This window comes from Equus przewalskii, chromosome 1, assembly GCF_037783145.1.
Source record: "Equus przewalskii isolate Varuska chromosome 1, EquPr2, whole genome shotgun sequence".
Taxonomy (NCBI): domain Eukaryota; kingdom Metazoa; phylum Chordata; class Mammalia; order Perissodactyla; family Equidae; genus Equus; species Equus przewalskii.
Window position 1 is genome coordinate 165,965,084 of NC_091831.1, and position 20,946 is coordinate 165,986,029.

At 33.3% G+C, this 20,946-nt stretch overlaps 1 long non-coding RNA gene and 1 pseudogene across 3 annotated transcripts in view; both read right to left on the bottom strand.

The window, feature by feature from the left end:
- The window catches only part of LOC139084687 (uncharacterized), a 258,448-nt gene that overhangs the window by 4,036 nt on the left and 233,466 nt on the right, over nucleotides 1–20,946 (bottom strand). For all 3 annotated transcript variants that reach the window (XR_011542267.1, XR_011542260.1, XR_011542277.1), the window contains one exon: nucleotides 4,462–4,585. This is a non-coding gene — a long non-coding RNA (uncharacterized lncRNA). The remainder of the gene's footprint in view (nucleotides 1–4,461; nucleotides 4,586–20,946) is intronic.
- LOC103556980 (ubiquitin-conjugating enzyme E2 E3 pseudogene) lies at nucleotides 14,514–15,058 on the bottom strand (annotated as a pseudogene).

Here is a 20,946-nt window from a genome sequence, read left to right on the forward strand (position 1 = left end):
GTTATATAAAGAATTTCTTCATATTTTAGAACAATTATTGATGAAGATGAGGAAACGTTTACTGAGAAAATAATTTGAGTTATTTTAACTTTTACACAAGTGTTCTAAAACTTCAATTTCCTTTACTCTAGTGAATGTGAATCTCTAGAAAAATTTTGAAGTTTTCAGTCTACTTGGACATACAAGTTATTGAATATTCATATAAGAAATTATTACCTTGAGTGCTGCATATTCTTTATCAAAATTCATATAATGTGTTGAGTATTAAAAGGGTTTAAGTGCTCTAGACTTTAAACTATTTCATTCCATAACTTAAATTGGCATTGCAAATTCTACATTTGTATCACTAAAATTTTATATTATAGAACATAGACATTTAGCTTAAGATTTTACGCATATTTGACAAAAATAATTTCAGTCCTATAGCAGTTAAGCAAAAATTGTTTAGCTTTTGCAGTTGTAACGCAAATGTTAATTATAATTCATTGGCAAACCATTTAAGATTTTATGTAAGTTGACTTCAAGACATTTTCTTCCAAAACAGTTGTTACATTCCCCCGTGTTTCCTCCATGGTGGGTTTTGAATTTAGCATCTGACATGTTTTATCAACTACTGGTTTATAATGAAAACATGTAGGTACTCCAGGGAACGTGTTAAAAGCAAAAATTCTATGATCCTTGAAAGGTAAATGACAGCGCTGAGATTGTCACATCTGGATCAGAAATGTTTCATCTGTTTATCTAACTAAACAAACACAAATGAGATAATTAGGATGCTAACAATGCATGTTTTAAAAAACAACTTATGGGTTTGATTAGGTTAGAACCCAGTGATTTTTAATTTTTCTCTGTTCCCACAAATGAGTAAAAATGGATTGACCTTCAACATCAAGTGCCTTTGAATGATTACAGCAAGTCTATTATTTCATATTTTGATATTTGAAGGTAAAATTAATCCTTGGCTTTCAAACAATCATATATGTTATACACTTACATATATATATTTATATATATATACACACAGAAACACACACATATGTACGCATATAATTATGTACATTATAGTGTGCCTAATTATTCAGCTAAATTTACCTCACCGTATTCTCATTCTTATTAGAATAAATATGTTTCAGAATTGCTAACCTGTAGCTGTGAAAAATCAGTCACGTATAAAAGTAAAATGAATTCTTTGGAAAATCACAATTGTTTATGTTTAAAATAGCATCATCATAAATTGTTAATTGACTATTAAATTTAGCTTTGTATGTAGATTAGTGAATTAAAGAATAAATTTGAATGTAAACTAATATTTCCTAAATTATATTAGTTTTAACAATCACAATTGTTTATGTTTAAAATAGCATCATCATAAATTGTTAATTGACTATTAAATTTAGCTTTGTATGTAGATTAGTGAATTAAAGAATAAATTTGAATGTAAACTAATATTTCCTAAATTATATTAGTTTTAACACTTAAAATAAAACTATTTTGGTGTCCTGAAGACAGGAACCTAAAATGTTTTATTTACAACCTAAAATGTTTTATTTACATTCCAATCACATGTCTTGACTTTAAATTAGTATAATTGTACTTTCTAGCTGAATTGAAAACATTTTAAATTCAGTCACATGGCTTGTTAGTAAACTAATATAATCATACTTTCTTGTTCAGTTAGTAGTAAAGTAGTTGTTTAATTAAACATGCCATTTGTTTACAATATAGTATTTCAGAAATGCTAGTTCAAAAGATAGGATAAGGATTTATATCAAACATTTCAATCTGACAAGTAAATTACATTTCTTCCACCATAAAGAGCTGAGCAGAAAACTCTAGCAGTGATGAAAAGACATCATCTTGTTACGTAGTCAGAGATGATATGCATCAGGCTACAAAATATGACCTTTTCCACTTTCAAGATTAAGACAAAATCTCTACAACCACTAAAATAAGTATTTGTCGTGATGTTTAGTATTTTAAATATTATATTAAAATTGTCATTCCTTTTATTGGTCAACTCAGAGGGTAAAAAAATAGCAGGATGGATTCTTATATGAAAATCTGGACAAAATGAAAGCTACAAGTATGCGTATAAAAATTATAAGTCTCAGCAAATGATATCTCAAGAGTAAAACATACGAAATGTCTCCCATTTGCCAATGCAGAATTAGGAGGATTGTGTACATTTTTTATAGTTTATATTTTGTTAAGTAGCCTTAACAGGCTACTTAATTTAACAGGCTACAAGAAATTACTTGTAATTTCTCCCTTACACAGAACTTTTGTTGTTATAGCAATTACCATTGTTTTGCTGTGGTAAAAGAAATTCTCCTAACTTTTTAAACTTATAAAGTGAAAAAAAACCCAATAAAAATTATATATATAAGGTAAAAATTTTCTATAATGCTCAATTTGCAAGGAAGTTTGGATAATTTTCTAAAGTTCTCTGGAACTAAAAGACAGGTTTATATTTTGGTTATTTTTGATATAACTAAAGTATAATGCTTGTTTTTAAGAAAACCTTTCTGGTTTTGATTTTTCCATCAGAATTAAAACATTATATGGGAAAACTAAAAGATTAGTAAGAGTTATGCATGAACTTGTAGTTTATCAGAACAAGGCAAATTGATGGTACTATGTCACAAAACATAAACAATCTAATTTTCAGTTATTTACACAAAGTTCAGCTGTCATAAGCTTGTTAAATATATTTTCAAGATTACTGAAATATTGCCTCTCTATTCTATCAATTACACAGTAAATTTAAATGTATATTTCCTCAGTTTCTAATTGACTCTCTGTACATCCCTCTATTAGGTTTTAAAAATTATTGTGATAGGAATATTGATGTTAGCTAATATTTATTGAATGACTATTACCTGCAAGACACTTTAGATATGTTTACTATTTGGATAAGTTTAGTCACCTCTCCATACACACACACATCTACACACATTGTTATGCTCACAATATACTTGCATTTTATTGCATAGATTAAAATTATACATGAAAGAGAAATTAGGAACCAGTCTTTTATAATGATGTTAAAAGGGATGTCACAGGGATGTTAAAGTGTGGTAAAACCAATCTGGCATTATTTTATTTTGGCAGTTATTTTCTTTTCTCCTCTCAGTGAACCGCAAAGAAAGAAGATGGGTATGATTTTTACAGGGGTGAAATAGGTTGTCTGTCAGTTGGGTTTAGGCGACAGTCTGTCTGCAAGCCGTAAGATGATCTGCAGAGCGCCGGAGGAAAGCAGGCAGGATTCCTGGCTTGCAGGAATAGATATCGATCTGCCTTAGCCACCTAAACAATGCCTCACCTGTTTGCCTTGTCCATACCTTATTTTACGCAGTCTAATGCTTGTTTTGTTTGACTTTTCTTTTATTTCCCTGGATCTGAGCTTTGATACACTTTGGGGAGTACATAAACACACCGTTGTACTTGAACATCCCCATGCTTCTCAGTCCTCTGGTGGTTTAGGACCACCCCTCCCTCTTGAATAGCTCTGTTATTGAAAATTATGAACCAGAGCTGAATTACCAGGCTTCATACAGAAGTGGTTGATCCAGCAGCCTAGTGTCCAGTAACACTGAATGTGAGATATTACTAATTACTGCCCTACGAACCTCCTTTAGAATTTCTTAAGTTTCAACTTGTAAAAGGCTTTGTTATTATGAATTCTTTCTTCCCCCAGCAGATAGTTGAAAGATAAGTTACTATTGTATTTAGGATTCTATCCACTTATTTTGGAGCACAACTATGTTACTATGTACTGCCTCGAGCACCAATGAAATACAAAACTACATTCAGCTTCCCAGTAAACTATAATATAAATATTTTACCAGCACTTATTATTAGTTTGCCATTTCCTGCTGACAGCTATTCCAACTTTGCCAGCAGGCACTGGGTCTCACAATTGTATTATGTTTTGAACAAATAGCGACAAATAAAAATTCTCACAAAATAAATGAACAAGATTTCCTGGGAAAAAAAAAACCTCTTCCCATGTTAAATGAATATTTCTTTCAAACTCTGACACATAATATTATTTAATTTGCATATTGCACACTTCACTTTTACCAGAAAACAATTAAGTTAACGAGGAACTAAATAATGTGCACTCGGGGATAATTTAACAGTACTGGTTGTTCAATTTTAAGGTTTTGTTTTAGTTTTTTAACTTTTTGATACTCTAGAGCAGCCCACATCCTAAAATTTATATTGATAATAAAGGACTCTGGTTTTCAAGCAATAGAGTTTAAAGACTAGCAAAGAATAAAAATAAATTTTCTAGAACCATAAAATGAAAAGGTTCACATAAAACTTTGTGTTTTTTCTATGTTCTCAAGGAATACCATAAAACTTAGCAATTGATAAAATCCAAAGAAACTTAAAATATGTCTTGGCTTTAAACTGGTATAACCGTCTAAAGACCTTATATCAGTGGTAATCACTTACCTGCAAACGCCATCCACTCCTTGGTTCCACTCTTGCTTAATTATGCTCAGTTGGATAAAGCACCACCTTTGTTGAATCAAACCCTTAACCGACTCAACATTTGCCCACTTGCAGTTGAATGTGGCTGGAGAAAAAAATACAAAACAAAGCTGACTGATTCTCCTTTAATTTTGGGTCACTTTTCTCAAGCAACTCCTTAATACTGTCTAGCAATCATACTACATTTTCCTAGTTCACTCATAAGACTTTGATGATTATTTTAGATATTTCTCCTCACATCTCCAACACTTCCTTCCTCATCCTCATCCTAAGCCATTGATCATGACTTCTACTCCACTGAGAAAACTAAAGCAAACAGAAGGGACTTCCCATAAGCTCTTACCTCTACATCTATTGACTTAACTATACTTTTGAGCAAATTTACTTGAACTTTTATTACCATATTCCTAGAAAAAGCTATCCCCTACTTGTGTACTAGATCCTATCCCTCTCCCACCTACTCTACAATGTGAGTCTAGCAATTGCTCCTTCTCTTTCCTGCACCACCTATGTTTCCCTCCATACTGTATGGTCCACTTCAGCACATACATGTGCTATTTCTTACATTTCTGAAAAATTCACCTTTGTCTCCACTTTCCTTTCCAGCTCATTCCCTTTCCAACTTTTCTTCTTCTCTCATTCCTTTTAAAGCAAATCTCCTTGAAAAAGAAGTTTCTACATGTGGTTTCCAATTTTTTTCTCCCAATTCTTTAATCCACTCCACACAGATTTTTAGCACAAGAACTCCATTGAAACTGCTTTTATCAAGGTTATCTATGAACTTCATGTTGCCAAATCCAATTGTCAATTCTCAGGCCTCATCTTCCTTGAACTCTCACTAACATTTGACAAAATTAGTCACTATCTCCTTCTTAAAACACTTTCTTTATTTGCCTTCCAGGACAACAAACTTACAACGTTGTTATGTTTTATGATTGTTTTGTTTTCCTACCTCTGGATGTTCCATCTCAGATTTTTTGTTGTTTTCTCCCAATTTCCCTGACTTCTAAATGTTGCAGTGCCCCTAGGCTCAGTACTCACATCGATTCTCTTTTCTATTCTTAATAATTACATTGATGAACTCATCCACTCTCAAGGCTTTAATTGCCATAGATATGCTAGTATATAAGTATATATTTCATATAATAATAATATAAAAATAGACCAATATATAGTATATAAACATATTTATATGTAAAATGTAATATGTAAATATATATAAACCTATTATATAAAAATAAACATTTAAATATAAGTGATCAGTTCAGATTTCTTTTGTGAATTTCATTGCTTACAGCCACCCACAAGATATCTCCACTTGCATGGCAAATACACATCCTAAGTTCAACATGTCCAAAAGTAACCTGGTTTCTCCCACAACCTGCTCTTCACCCAGTCTTTTCCTGTTCAGGTAAAGTCTATCCCATACTTTCAATCACACAACCCAAAATTACTTAGAACTGTCTTTGTCTGTTACGTTTCTTTCACATGCAACATCTAATTTGTCAGCAATTTATTTTGGTACTATTTTCAGATTGTACAAAATTCATCCACTTCTTGTCACACTTACCGCCACAACTTAGGTCCAAGCCACTCAACATATCTCACCTGGATTATTACAACAGTTTCTGCTTCTGCCCTTGTCTCTCTTTAGTTTTTATTCAATCAGTATTAAAGAAATGTTCAAATCTAACTTAAGTAATCTCATTTTTCTGTTCAATCTCCTACTATTTTTTAATTTTAGTCAGGCTACAAGCCAAAATCCTTACAAAGATATACAAGACCTTACATGACCTGTGCTCTTCTTTACCCTCTGACTTCATATCCATTTTACTCTCTTCCTCCATCACTCTGACTGGCCACTCTAGCCTCCTAACTGTTTCTCAAAGATACCAAAACTGCTCCTGTCACTGGACCTTTGCATTTCCTATTTCCTGTGCTAGGAAAACTTCCCCTCCCCCAGTCACACACATATACACATGGCTCACTCCTCACTTCCTTTACACGGATTTTAATGAGTCCTTCCCACACTACAACGATCAAACATTTCAACCTTTCGCCCATGCTTCCTATGACTCTTCCCTGCTTTATTTTTCTCCTTGCCATTTAATTTACGTATTACATATTTCACTTATCTATTTTGTTTATTGCTTGTCTTTCCCACTATAACGCAAGCTCCATGAAGTCAAGGATTTTGTCTTTTTCTTATTTTGTCTGTGATAAATCTCCAGTGCTCATAACATGGCCTAAGATAAGTTGGTAAGTATCTTTTTAATGAATAAATGGATGGATGAATGAATGAATGAATAAAGATTTGAGGAGGGCTGTGTAAAGAAAACATTTAATTAAATTTTAACTTTTTGTAGTTATTTACAAATTGTCTGGTGTCTGATGAATTGAGAAATAATAATTAATAACGTATTTTTCTTCTCAGATTCTTCTGGTCTATCCTGTCCACTCTGCCATGCACTAGTTAATTTCAAAGGCTCTGATATCAGGCATGTAATAATTTAATCTTCTTATATATCCTAGATTTTCAAGTTCAAAAAGGATGCTAGTTAGTGGCTATTTATAAGATTCATTATAGATAAATGAGAGTAACTTAAAATTACCTATCTTGGAATGTGTAAAATTACAATCAGAAGGAATGTGTGACGATCTCTTTTCCCTCTGGAGCTTCGTACCTTCTTTTCCCTTGGTCCAGTATAATTTTACTCCTTTGTCAACTTTTCAAACTCTGTCTTTGAAGTCTCAGCTTAGATGTCACTTTTTGATAAAGTCTTCTCTTAACCACTTCTATCTCTGCAGTATGGCTTAAGCGCCATACTTATCTCTATCATGACACCACACGTTGGTGAAAATATCTTCATGTTTCAATCTCTTATAATAGACTTTGGATTTATTAAAGGCAGGGCTTTTGTCTTATTTTGTTTTATATACATATCATACAATTCAGTGGCTGAGATAAGAACAACCATTTAATATGGGTCTACTCTGCTAGGCACTTCTGCCCTCCAGAGATGGGACTTAATCAGTTAAATACAGACTATTGAAAGAATGAAATGGGCTGTGTCTGCTTGGTTCATTGTTGCATTTTGTCCCTGTGCATAATAAGTATTTCATGTATTTCATAGTTAAATGAAGGGAATTCTATACAGTGAAATTAAGAATGAAAATGGGCACGCATATACATGTCATTGCTTTCTACTAACTGTAATGCTTAAGTCTCAAGATGGTTTCAAGAATCATCACCTGATAAATGCATTCTGTTAACATTGAACAAACATATCACACGGAACTAGGCTTTTGTTAGTTTCCTTCAAAAAATCTTAATTTTTTTTAGATTACTGTTTCATTCTAAAAGCCTGAGAATATCTTTCATGACGTAGTTGTATTTCTCTAGGACATTTTGAAGAAGATCCTTTTCCCAAAAGCCAATTTGCAAAAGGCTGATTTGTCAAGTTTGTTTCTTTTAACTCTTCAGTGTTGGTAGACAGTTTTTTTTGTCATTATAATAGCATTTTAGGAAATGTATTATTTCTCTCTATCTTAGCTCCCTATTTCATATGTAGACTAAGGGGCAGAGAGTGGAGGAGATAGAACAGAGAATGTGGAGAAACTGAGGGCACTCAAAAATTTTTTTCGTCAACTTCATATTATTTGCATAATATGAAAACAAGCATATTACTCAGTTGTAGGAATTGAATGTGCTCTTGTTTTATTCTCAAGTACAAGATAATTGCCAGGTGAATCAACATCCCTCCTCAAACCCATGCAAACACACACACATACGTAAACACAATTACTTCCCAAGGCTCTATTCTAAAAATACAATTAAACTTTAGGTTGGAAGAATATTCTGACCCACAGATTGAGGGAAAATGTCTGTAAATCACATATCTAATAATGAACATGTATCTGGAATATCTAAAGAACTCTTGCAACTCAACAAAAAAAGCAACCCAATTTAAGAATGGACAAAAGATTTCAGATGTTTCTTTAAAGGAGATATGCAAATGAGCAATAATCACATGAAAAGATCCCCAACGTCACTAATCATTAGAGAAGTGCAAATCAAAACCACAATGAGATATCACTTTACACCCATGAGGATGGCTAAAATAAAAAAGACAGACAATAACAAGTGCTGACAAAGATGTGGAGAAATTGGAACTCTCATACATTGCTGGTAGTCTTGTAAAATGGTGCAGCCACTTTGTAAAACAGTTAGGCAGTTCCTCAAAATGTTAAACATAGAGTTACCAGATGACCCAGAAGTTATACTCCTAGGTATATACTCTCCCCAAATAAAAACATATGTTCTATCAAAAACTTGTATACAAATATTCATAGTAGCATTATTTATGATAGCCAAAAGGTGGAAAAAACCCAAATTTCCATCTACAGATGAATGGATTAAAAAAATGTACTATACTCATACAAGAACATAATGTTATTTGGCAATAAAAATAAATGAAGTCCTGATATGTGCTACAACATGGGAGACTATTGAAAGCATTATGCTAAGTTAAAGAAACCTGTCACAAAAGACTACATATTGTATAATTCCATTTATAAGAACTATCTAAAATAGGTAAATCTAAGTAGGTTAGCTAAGTAGGTTCTTGGCTGCCAGGGGTTGGGGGAGAAGGGAATAGGGAGTGACTGATAATGAATGTGGGGTTTCCACCAAAATGTAGATAATTGTGGTAGTTGCACAATTCTGTGAATATAATAAAAACACTGAATTTTACACTTTGGAAGGATGAATTTTATGGTATGTAAATTATATCTCAATAAAGCTGTTAAAAAGCAATATTCTGTTGTTACATGTTTTTGACTATATAAATATTGTTCATAGCATAGGTGTTTCTTTCCTTTGATTTCATTAGCTATCTTATACAACTTTTTCTTTTTCCTAGAGTTTGGTTCATAATTACATTAATTAACATTTGTTTGTTATTTTTTATGTGACCATTGTAATTTCAGAGCCAATTTTCCACCAAAATTGTAAGACTTGATTCTCTATATTCAAACACATCAGGCAACACATTAATTTCCTTTCCTTTTATTATATCTCCTTGGATATGTCTATTCTTCTTATCTAAACCAAACGATCAGCAGTGTAGGCCTACTGCATAGAAATTTTCCTCAAAGAGTTACGATCCTCTTGGAAATTACCTTTGTCTCTTTCTTGAGTTTGATTCTCTGTTTGCTAGGTTGCTGAATTCCATTTCATCGGTGGAGTACATCTTTTAATAACTTCTTGAAAAAGGCTGCGTAGAAGGTAAACTTTTTTAGATATTACCTAAAAAGACTATATTCTACTCTCCCACTTGATTGATAGTCAGGTTGGAAATCATTTTCTTTCAGAATTTTGAAGTTATTTCTCCTCCGTTTTCCACTTTATATTGAGTGATGCAATTGAGTTGTTGAATCTTAATTGTGATTTTGACTGTTATTTTGTTTACTTGTTTATACTGTAAAATGTAAATCATGCTCCTAATTTCTCTAAGGCAAATTTTTTCATTCAACATGAAGTGGAACATTTCTACAATGATGAGGAATGGAGGATAGTTTAGAATCCATTTAATGGTCTAGACAACGTATATTCCTCAAGGAATTTATCCAATAAAAGTAATCTGATTTTTCTGAATTTTCCTAATTTTATTGAAATTTCCTTTGATACACATTGGATGACATTTTAATTCCACTTAAAACGGAAGTCAGATGGTAGTTAACACATAGTGATGAGTCATTGACTAGAATGAAATCCTCTTCTATAAAACTTTTTTCTTTAAAATTATGACAAAGTCATCCTATGGAGAAAGAACTCTTCAACCACCAAAGAAAAATGATCAAGAAACAGGAGACTAGAACAAATACTGTAAAGAGAAGGTAATTTTTGAACTGACAACTCATTTACTTATATTTACCAGATAATTACTTCATCTCCTGCAACACTTTGATTATGAAATAAAGGACGAAGAAAATAACTGGATTAATTCAGTCAAGAAAATTGTCAGTTTTTACTTAAATTGTTTCCAGAGGTTTTCAATTTAGGTGGGAGGTTGGGCAGGTGAAAAGATATTCTCTATCCTCTTGCCTTGGGAGGATGTCAGAATCTCAGAGATAGGAGTTGGAAATGTAGGGTTATGTGGTAAGGGGAGAAGGGACAAGCATTTATTTTGTAAGACGTCCCCCAACAGGATTCAGATATCCTTCCATCCTGGTTTAATCAATACAGGCTTGTATTTTCACTTTACAGTAGCCGCTTTGCCCAGTTTCTCAATTGCCTTTTATCTACCTAGCACTGCTTCTCCTCCTCTCCATTTTTGGAAGAGTAACTAATTGTAATAAAGTGAGACATTTTGTAGTGAAAAGGATACAGGTTTAATACCTTTACAACATTTCAAAAAGCAATACAATTAGCTAAGCACTTATGTTTTATTAGTAATAGCAAGCAAAATTAATAAGTAAATTCAACTAAAAATGATTATGCGTCAGAGTGTATGGTTTTTACATTGACATTTCACATAATCTGACTTTGCTTAGAAGAGAAATCACTCGGCTGTTAAAATTACTTTTAAAGAGCTGTCAAAATTGGAAAACCTGCTGTCAAAAATATGATGAGAAAAGTTTAAAAATGGTAAAGTATGTTGACTTAGACAAAAAATATTACCTTCATGGAGGAAAACTTGAATATTTATCAGTATCTTCAAAAGGGATGAGTTTTTCCTCTCTGAAATCGGACGTCCTTGTTTTAAAATTTATGTCCTGACATATATATTTTCACTCTAATAGCAACGTGAATGAAACCATTTATATTCATACCACAGTGAGAACATTGCTAGGGGCTAAAGAATGCTAAGATATTGATGTCATCTATGTTCCTTCTTATCTCTATTTTGTTTCATTTTTAATTGAAGAATTTTAACGCTTATCCCTATTTTTCAGCTTCTCTGACTTCTCAAACATGTATTTATCAAGTAAATACATTTTAACTAATAGAAGAATCCAAATCTATGTTTTCTGGAAAGTTTGGTGAGATTTTTATATTTTTATTTTGTTTATTCAAATTATAAGAAAGTAGTATTATCCCTCATATGTCAGATGCTCAGTTATTTACCATTGAGAGTTTGAATTCCAAAATGATTTAATTTTGAGACTTTAATCGTCACTTAAAGATTAATCCTTTTGTTGTTATCATAATATAATTTAAAAGGCATAAATATTTGAGTGTATTGGATTTGAAGATGGCTAGATTACTAAAACTAAAGCCTCGTTTAAACTCTTTCCATTTTACAATCAGCAAAACCTGTCAATAATTTAAAGCTCAAAAAGTTCAATTTCTCTTTGAAATAACGAGCCACTAGGATTCTTACAATGTGCTAAGCATTTAATTATCAATTCTTAATAAAAATGAATAAGGATTCATATATAGATAAATAAAATATGTGAATATGAAATAAAATACAAATTTTCCCCTGTTTTTTTTCTGTCTATACAAATAATGTAGGATTTAAAGTTGGTGTGCTAACTACTGTAGTGCCAACTTATTATTGTTGTGTGACCTTGGGTGTTGGCCTTCCTCTCATTTGATATGTAAAATTTTCAAGTAATTAAAGTCATCACCCATTTGGCACTTTCACAGAATTTTATGAGGATTAGTATACAAATGATTGTACTGCACTTTGTAAGTGTAAGTGTTTAAACAGCCCTGCTTTATTTTATAAAGTAGAAAAACAAATTAAAGATATAACTGTAATAGGGTGGATTATTTGAGCTAGAATTGTGGAAGAAAAAAATTTTCCCCGTAGAAAGAATAACTTAATACAATTGTCCATGTTTCATTGACTAAAGAATATCATTTTATGGTATTTACTATTTTATTGCTTATGCGAAATAAATTAGGGTTGGCTATTAGCTTTCCTAATATTTACATAACCTCATATTTTAATGCCACTAGATTTAATCATCAAAGTTTTAAAAATTGAATTTCACACATCACATATGTATCCTAAAACATAAACGATTAAGCAATAAAGGTTCTTACAAACATTGCCACAAATGAGATCAGTGCAATTTTATGGCATTGACTTGAAATGCTAGCATAATTTTAGGGGATGTTAACTGTATAGAAAATTAAGTGTGGGGCTGGCCCCGTGGCCGAGTGGTTGAGTTCGCGCGTCCGCTGCAGGCGTCCCAGTGTTTCGTTGGTTCGAATCCTGGGTGCGGACATGGCACTGCTCATCAAGCCACGCTGAGGCAGCGTCCCACATGCCACAACTGAAGAACCCACAATGAGAAATATACAACTATTTATTGGGGGGCTTTGGGAGAAAAAGGAAAAAATAAAATCTTTAAAAAAAAAAAAAAAAAAAAATTAAGTGTGAAGCTTTCAAATTTAAACACATCTGAATCTGAATATATAAATCTTATTGTTCTCAGAACCATGTTGACATATCCTTATTACATACATGCATAAGAAGCTATAAACTTAGAACTCTAGCTGGTAATCCAAAATAAAGTATGTGTACATTGGAGAAAAGTTTGTGTTGCTATGGGAACTTTGGCTTTTGTTTACATTATTTTTGTATACATTGCAAACTATATTATGTGCCTTGGTTCACCTTAATGACTACCTTCATATATTGCTAATTATACTATTTTCCCTCATTCACTCTGACGATTAACTCCTTAAGGTTAATATTGCTCATCTTTATTGAGTTAGTTCATATTTTTCTTGAATACAGAAATATGAACTTACATTTACCTTCATTTGTGAAAATTGCATTATGCATGTCACCATCACCTGTTCATTACTTAAGTAAAAGGAGTTTTAGCTTTTATGAAATTTGCAAAATTACATTTACGAAAATTATAAGCTTGACCTTGTTTGCCTATAGGTACAACATATTTCAAATTGTAGAAAATAAAAATTTATGAACATTTTTTGCTTTGGATGTAAAAATACATAATTTTCTTATTTAAAATTTCCTGCAGTATTTTAAAAGAGGAAATCTAAGCTATTAAATATTGCTCACATTTTCAACGTATAGACAAAGACATGATGAAATATTCATTATGTGTATGCAGAATCCCCTCTGAGTTAGTAGGACTCTATAGAGCTAGTTAGTAAGTGAACATGTTGTATATATGTCTACAGAATAGATATTCAATCTCAAGCTTTTAGTTACCTTTCCACACTTTCCAATTAAACCAAAAATCAGAAAAATTTCAGAATGCTAACTATGCATGGGTTATTCTAATTGAGATAAACTGGGATTCATATCTTTGTTCAGAAATGGTCACTGGGTTCCTACTATGTGACAGATATGTGCTAAGTATGGGTATTCATGGTCAGATAGGTAAGCTCTCATGACGTTATAAATATGTAAAGAAGCAATTACAGTATAGTTTTTCAGATCCTGTATTTCATAAAATTTCTGAAAAAACTCTTAGATTTCTTTTTTTTTGCCTTTAGGAGTATATTTATAGTGTCTGAGATGACGTATCAGGTGCTCTCTGAGATATAAAAGGTAAAGAAAATCCTCTCAAAATTGACAAAAGTAACAGGTAAAACATTTTTCACAACAGCATGAACCACACACTCAGAGATATGGGTTTTCTACAAATGACCTAATTCCTAGCCATTATGGCTACTTTTACAACATCATACAAATATGAATTAAGCTAAAGTGCACTATAATATTTGGTAGACTTCAGGACCAGTATCCTTAGTATACCACAAAACACGTTTCAATATCCCAAAGACGCAAGACTTGCAAGTAGCCATTTTAAATGTAACTAATCTACAGCTACAACATTCTACTCTTGATAGCACTTACCCTTTTGGAGAGTCTCCCAGTCTCCAAAGAATGAAAGCGAGAGTAGAATCAGTATAACACACACACAGAAGTTCATATTGTAAAGGCTATAAAGATTTGTAGTACAGTGAAAAGATGCCTCTGCTCCTTCACACTGCACACAAATCATGTGAATTGTGTTTCCTATCTCTTGTCATGTTCTGCTCTGTTGGTCAAATACTGAGCAACTCTGCTTCAACCAGAGGATCTGCAGGTTGAAGTCTGTCAAAAGGGAACCAATCAACAGCAAAATCTTTGAAATAGTCTAAGGCGGGCTCCAGTTGCCTTCAAGCATGTCCAGACAGATGAGTCCTAGACTGTTGTTGCAGTGATAGATTCTGGTGTGAAAAGTAACCTTTGGTGGCTTAAATGGATAATCAGATGAAAATGGTGGTATCCAGAAAAAAAACACCACCTTCCTACACAGAACCTGATGCACCAAGTATAGTCAATCTCCATTTATAAATGTTATCTCCTTTAGGCCCAGCACTGCGGTTAGCAAGAGGATCAAGGGAGATTTCACCTAGCTCCTTCTGAATTCTTTTCATACTAGTGGATAATTTAGCAGTGGTCTTGCTAGAGAGTTTTATGTTTTTCTTCTGCTGAGTGGCAGGTTTTCTTTCTTCTTGTTCTTCAGGCTCTGGAGCAGCTGGGTGTCTGTGGTCAGATCTTTGCCTATCACTGGACATCATGGTGAAGTAGTTTCTTGGAAAATTTGACTGCTCACCTGGCCTGCTCATGCACTCTTACAGTGCAGGGGAGGGAGAGGGAAAAAACTCTTACTTAAGGAAATACAGATAGCTGGGGGTGGGAGGTGAGGAAGTGGGGGAATAAAGAAGTCAAGGAGGATTGGGCTGGGGAGTGTGGAACACTGAAAGTTGGAGAGGACTGTGCCCCTTAGAATTTTTTTTAAGGGTAGATTTTTTTTAAGGGTAAGGCTGTTGATGGTGTTTGGGGCCAAGTTGGTTTGGGTCAAAAGAGAAGGGTTTATGGAGATAAGTTTAACATATGATACTGGAGTGATGGATACACGACACTCTGCCATTGTCAAAACCCATAGAACTTTATAGCACAGGAGTAAGCTTCAATGTATGCAAATAAAAAAATCATTTAGAAGATTGGGAGATCCCAGAATGGAATGCATACTGTGAGAAAATAATCTAATTGTATGATGTGTACAAAACAACCTCACTGAAGGGATGGGGAGAAAAGTTCTGGCCTAAGTAAGTTTGGAAATGAGTAGAGTCTGTAAGACTAAAGGCAAAGGAACTACACATAAGCAGTGGACTTTAGTTAATATTTGTTTCCCATGGGGATATGGGTTAACAATTCTGAAGCCACTATGTAGATACACTAGAACTAAACAGTTAAGTAGATGGATGACAGATGGTGGGAGCCAAGTTTCTCACTGTTGGAGCTGGAGGATACAGACAAACAAGAAAAGCTAGGATGATTCATTTGGTAATGAGCAGAATAGAGTTGGAGACATCAGCACAAACTCAATTTTAGCTTAACATAGATTCAGATAAATACATATAGGAATATTTATAGACCTGTATATACAGAGGTTAACATACACCTATATATTTCCTTATTCTGTTAGACAAAAGGGCCTAGAAGCAAGGACACCTAGTAGCAACAAGCATACTTAGTACCCAGATCTCGGTTTCTAGAACCATTCTCCAATTAAAGGAACTAGGACCTCTTGGAGAAATGACTGATTCTAGGGCTATAGCAGGGAATATACAAGACGAGCCAGGAGAACTTGTAGTGTCAGAAAGTAAGGAAGTGCTCAAAGCGCACACACAGACACACACATGCACAATGATGGAAATATTTCACGGGGACACAGAAGCCAACTGAAAGAGCTCCCAATGGCCAAAGCTGGAATGGTTTGAGCAACAAAATAAAGTAGTATTGAATTATAACCCAAAGTATAAGATACATATCCATGAGTCCATACTGATATAAATAAATGTTTGAGTAAATAAACAAATGGGAGAGAAAAGACACATCTCCTGTGTAGTAGAATTCCAAATAATTTATGTAGATACTCTACCCTCAAAGAGACGGAGCATGACTCCTCACTTCTTAAGTGTGGGCTATGCATAGTGCCTTCCTTCCAAGGGGTATAATATGGAAAGGGAGAAAAAAGAGAAACTTTACAGCAGAGAAACCTGACAAACATTACCTGAGTCAGGTGATCAAGATTAATATCAACAACAACAAGTCATGTTGATAATATGTATTCTTGATCAGATGTGCTGAGAATGGCTCTTTAGCTCTGTGGTCTTCCTCTTCAAAACACATAACCTCAGCATAATCACGAGAAAACCATCAGGCAAATCCAAGAAGAGGGATGTTGAACAAAATACCTGACCAGTACTTCTTCAATCTGTCAGAATCACCAAAAACAAGGAAAGTCTGAGTAGCTGTCACAGCCAGAGGAGCCTAAGAAGACCTGACAACTAGATTAATACATCTTGGATGGAATTGTGAGGCAGAGAAGACCATTTGATAAACATTAAGGAAATCTGAATGAAATGTGGACTTTAGTTAATAATAGTGTATCAATATTTGTTCATTAATTGTGACAAATATACTCTACTAATTAAGATGTTTATAATAGGAGACACAGTGTGTGGTATATGGGAATTCTCTGTTCTACCTCTGAAACTTTTCAGTAATCTAAAACTATTCCAAAATAAAAAGTTTATTTAGACAAACCTGTACTGAAAAACCTACTGGATCCTGCATCCTACCAACAGTCTGAGTTTTCCAGCATTTATTTCCAGGGAACCTTCTAGTCTGCAGGTCTGGCTCAGTCCAAATCAACTCTCATCAAGGGTAAGGGGAATGTGAAACAGGCTAAGCTGACAGTTAATTGCTGCATGTTTTCTTTCAAAAAATCTCTGGTGCTTTGTATCTGTCCTGTCCCTTCTGTTCTTCTCCTGTGGCTGCTTTATAACTTCTCGTTGCTTGTTACTTACTTGTCATCCATCATTTACCATTATCTGCATCTACAGCTCAATAGTGACTACTAGTGGATTGGAAGGCACCAAATGGTTAAACCCTCTCCATTTAAGTAGGCGCGTGCATGTGTATTGCCAATGTCTTATTTATTTGTCTCTTTCCTACCTTTCTCCATAACACCCCCTTCCATCAATTTTGAATATTTCGTTCTGATCTTCATCATCTCAGATTCACCAGAATTGTATCCCTCTATGCCTTGATATAAAACTTTATACAATAATTTATTAATCCTTGATACAAATGAGAAGAAATTTAGTGTGAGTACTCTATATCCCAGTTATTGTCTTAATGTTATATTTTTTAGTTTTATATTATTATAGCTATATTATTTGCCACATTAATTCTTATATTATTTGCTACATACTTGTAAATGACATACTTAAACCAACTTTTTTTTTTTTGGTGAGGAAGATTGGCCCTTAGCTAACATCTGATGCCAATCTTTCTCTTTTTACTTGAGGAAGATTGTTGCAGTGCTAACTTGTTTGCCAATCTTCTTCTGTTTTGTATGTGGGGCACCACCATAGCATGGCTTAATAAGCATAAATCAACATTTTTAAAATTTTGAAGTAACTTCAAACTTACAAAATGTTGCAGGAATAGTACATACAGAAAACTCTTAGATATTCTTTTCCCAGATTTACTGATTTTTAAATTTTTAACATTTTACCATATTTGCTCTATTACCTCTGTTATCTCTCTCTCTATATATATACATGATTTATTTTTCTAACCCATTTGAGAGTTGATTGAGTCTATGAATCCCTTTCCTCCTTTAAAACTTGAGTAAGATTTTTAAAAATTTGAGAGAACAGTAACTTAAGTCAGGTAAATATCTATAAGATCCTGGAAGATATATGTCCATAATTTAGGAGACCAAGACACTTTTAAAAGAAGGAAATAAAACACTATAGCTTGAAGTTTAGAAGCTTCAGGAAGAAAGTCTATAATTGCAGTGTGACTCCCTAATAATAGTATTTTAGAGGACAAGTTTACAGCTACCTTTAGACAGTGTGAAAAAAGCTCACAAATAGTCTTCACCCAAGAGATGACATTGAATGGAGTGGGGCACCAAGAAAGACATGAGAACTTCAATGAGTCTAAGTATTACATCTATTTATATTTAAGGTGTTTATCGCTTTAAAATAATGTGATAAAAATTTAGCATAACAGGAAAATATGTCCTATTTTAGAAGTATGGCAAAGCAGGCTGTCCAATGCAAAATTGTGAGTGAGATAATTTGAAGCTGAGAAAACATAAATACAGTATGAGCCCACATACCATGAAAAGTTAACAAATAGGGAAGGGAAGCAGCGGGGGAAACCCCAGAGCATTTAATCTTATTTTATGGTGGCATTCATGTACTGAAAAGAGTGAAAGAACAGCCCCCACATTTCCAGAAATGAGTCAGTTTCATGTCTCAAGCTGATTATAAACCATTCAAGGGCGGCAGCCTCCCACAGCTGACTTTAACTGTGATTAGAACAGAGGATGGTCGCTAGTTTGGGCTTACCATATGTACCCTGAAGTCTCAAAGCCTGATCATCAGGTAAACTCAGAATTTTTTTAGGACCAAAAAATTGAGCTACAAGTAACTTTTCATTTACACAATCTGAAAAACACAGCTCATCAACAGGCCAGTTACGTATGCTTAAACCACGCTCCATACCATTCGGCATACATTTGGCACAGTGGACTGATTTTACAAGTTCAGGACCTCCATTTTAATTTTAAACTCTTTCCATTCTCCATTTCTATTCCCATCACAAAGAAAAATACTCCATTTGACGAACGTAAGTCATACTGTTTCACATAAACTCCCAGTCTTTTTGAGAATCAGAATTTTTATCAAGCAGTATGGATCCAGGACTCTATGGTCTAGAAGGGGAAAACACTTTCTAGTTAATGTTGTGGTCTTTGATCACAAAACATTGGGTAAAAGTGCCTTTAAAACATTTTTTGTGTGTGCAATTTTTTTCCAATCACATAGGGGATTTTGTGTTTAGAGATTTCCTTTTAATTCTTTCTTCTGAACAGAACCTTGCGTAGAGTACACGAAATAAAGGATAAAAAAAAGTCTACTTTGCAGAGTGGAAAGGGTTTCGACATTTTTCCTTGACTAAAAACAGAAGTTATGAAACTTGATTAAGGTGTTCACATTTCTGCTATGCATTTTCAAGTGTTGACTCAGCCATGAAACCACCTTTTGTTGATTCTATGATCAACTTTGATTAAAATGATTGTGATAGGATCAGAGCCACAAAATAATAAGTATGTTCTCTATCATCTGGCAGACAATGAAAACAATATATATTGGATATTTTATATTTGTTATATTCTCGTATACAGAACAGGTTAATAAAATTATATAAAGTATATTTAAAACATTGCAGGGTGTAATTTAAGAAAAATTATTTCTTTCTTCTTCACAGAATTACCATTTTATTTAAAACAAAATGTGGAAATATTTCCCAGTATAATTTGTGGCCATTTTATGTCAAACATTAAATATTCTTACTTATTTGTATGAAAATTCATTGAAAGCATGGAATGTGGAATTTAAGAGAAATAGAAATTAGCTTTTTAATTATCATCTTTTTTCCTGAGCTCAATTTAACCTGTTAAATCTGGTTTAAAAAGTGGTGAATCTGAAACAGTTGTAGTGGAAGATTTGGAAAGAAAAATCCTTTTTTCCCCACGCTTATAGAAGTGCAAGCCAAATTAAAAGAGCATACAATCCAAAGTTGCATAGTGATATTCAAAAGGAAATTTCAAAATTTGAAGACGTGTAACATAATATGGAAGTTACATGTGCTGGTTTTTCACAGTATCTCCCTAGTTTTCTTCTCAGATGAACATATGTACAGAGTAAGTGGAATTATTAAGGCTCTAGCAGTTTGAAAACCCAAGCTATCCCACTCACATTCCACTAACATGACAATAATGTGTATAATGAAATTTATTAAAACACAAATTCACATTTCCTTTTTCTTAGGAAAAGGTTTATAGAAAAATTAAATTTTAACTTGTTTTCCATGTAAAGTAAAAAGTGAGAATGGTCGCTATACCACCTCATATCCCTCCCAAAGAAAAATAAATAAAGCACATAATTAATCCAGGGCAAGTAATACAGGATTCACATAAGTGGCACTACACATTTCTGAAATGTCCTCCAAACTAAAGGTTTATAATGAGTGAGACAAGAAATTATAATTCACTCTATCAAAATCTGAAGAGGGAGGGAATATTTTTGCTATGCACAAGCTGAATCAAGTTAATGAGGCATCTAACATTGCAAAAAGAACGTTGTCTATAAATAAATTCAGTCTGATTGGGATGTATTAGTTGTCTGATAATATTCTGTAGCCTACAGATGCTTTGGGTAGAATGTAGATTTCTTAAACAAGAAAGGCCAGTGGAATTACTTCTGTAAAGCTCCTGGTCATTTCTTGTAAATGGCATTAAGAGAAAATTTCCCTTTAAAATATGGCTTTACATTCAGGATAATATTTCCAAAGTAGTAAATTTAGCATAAGACAAAAT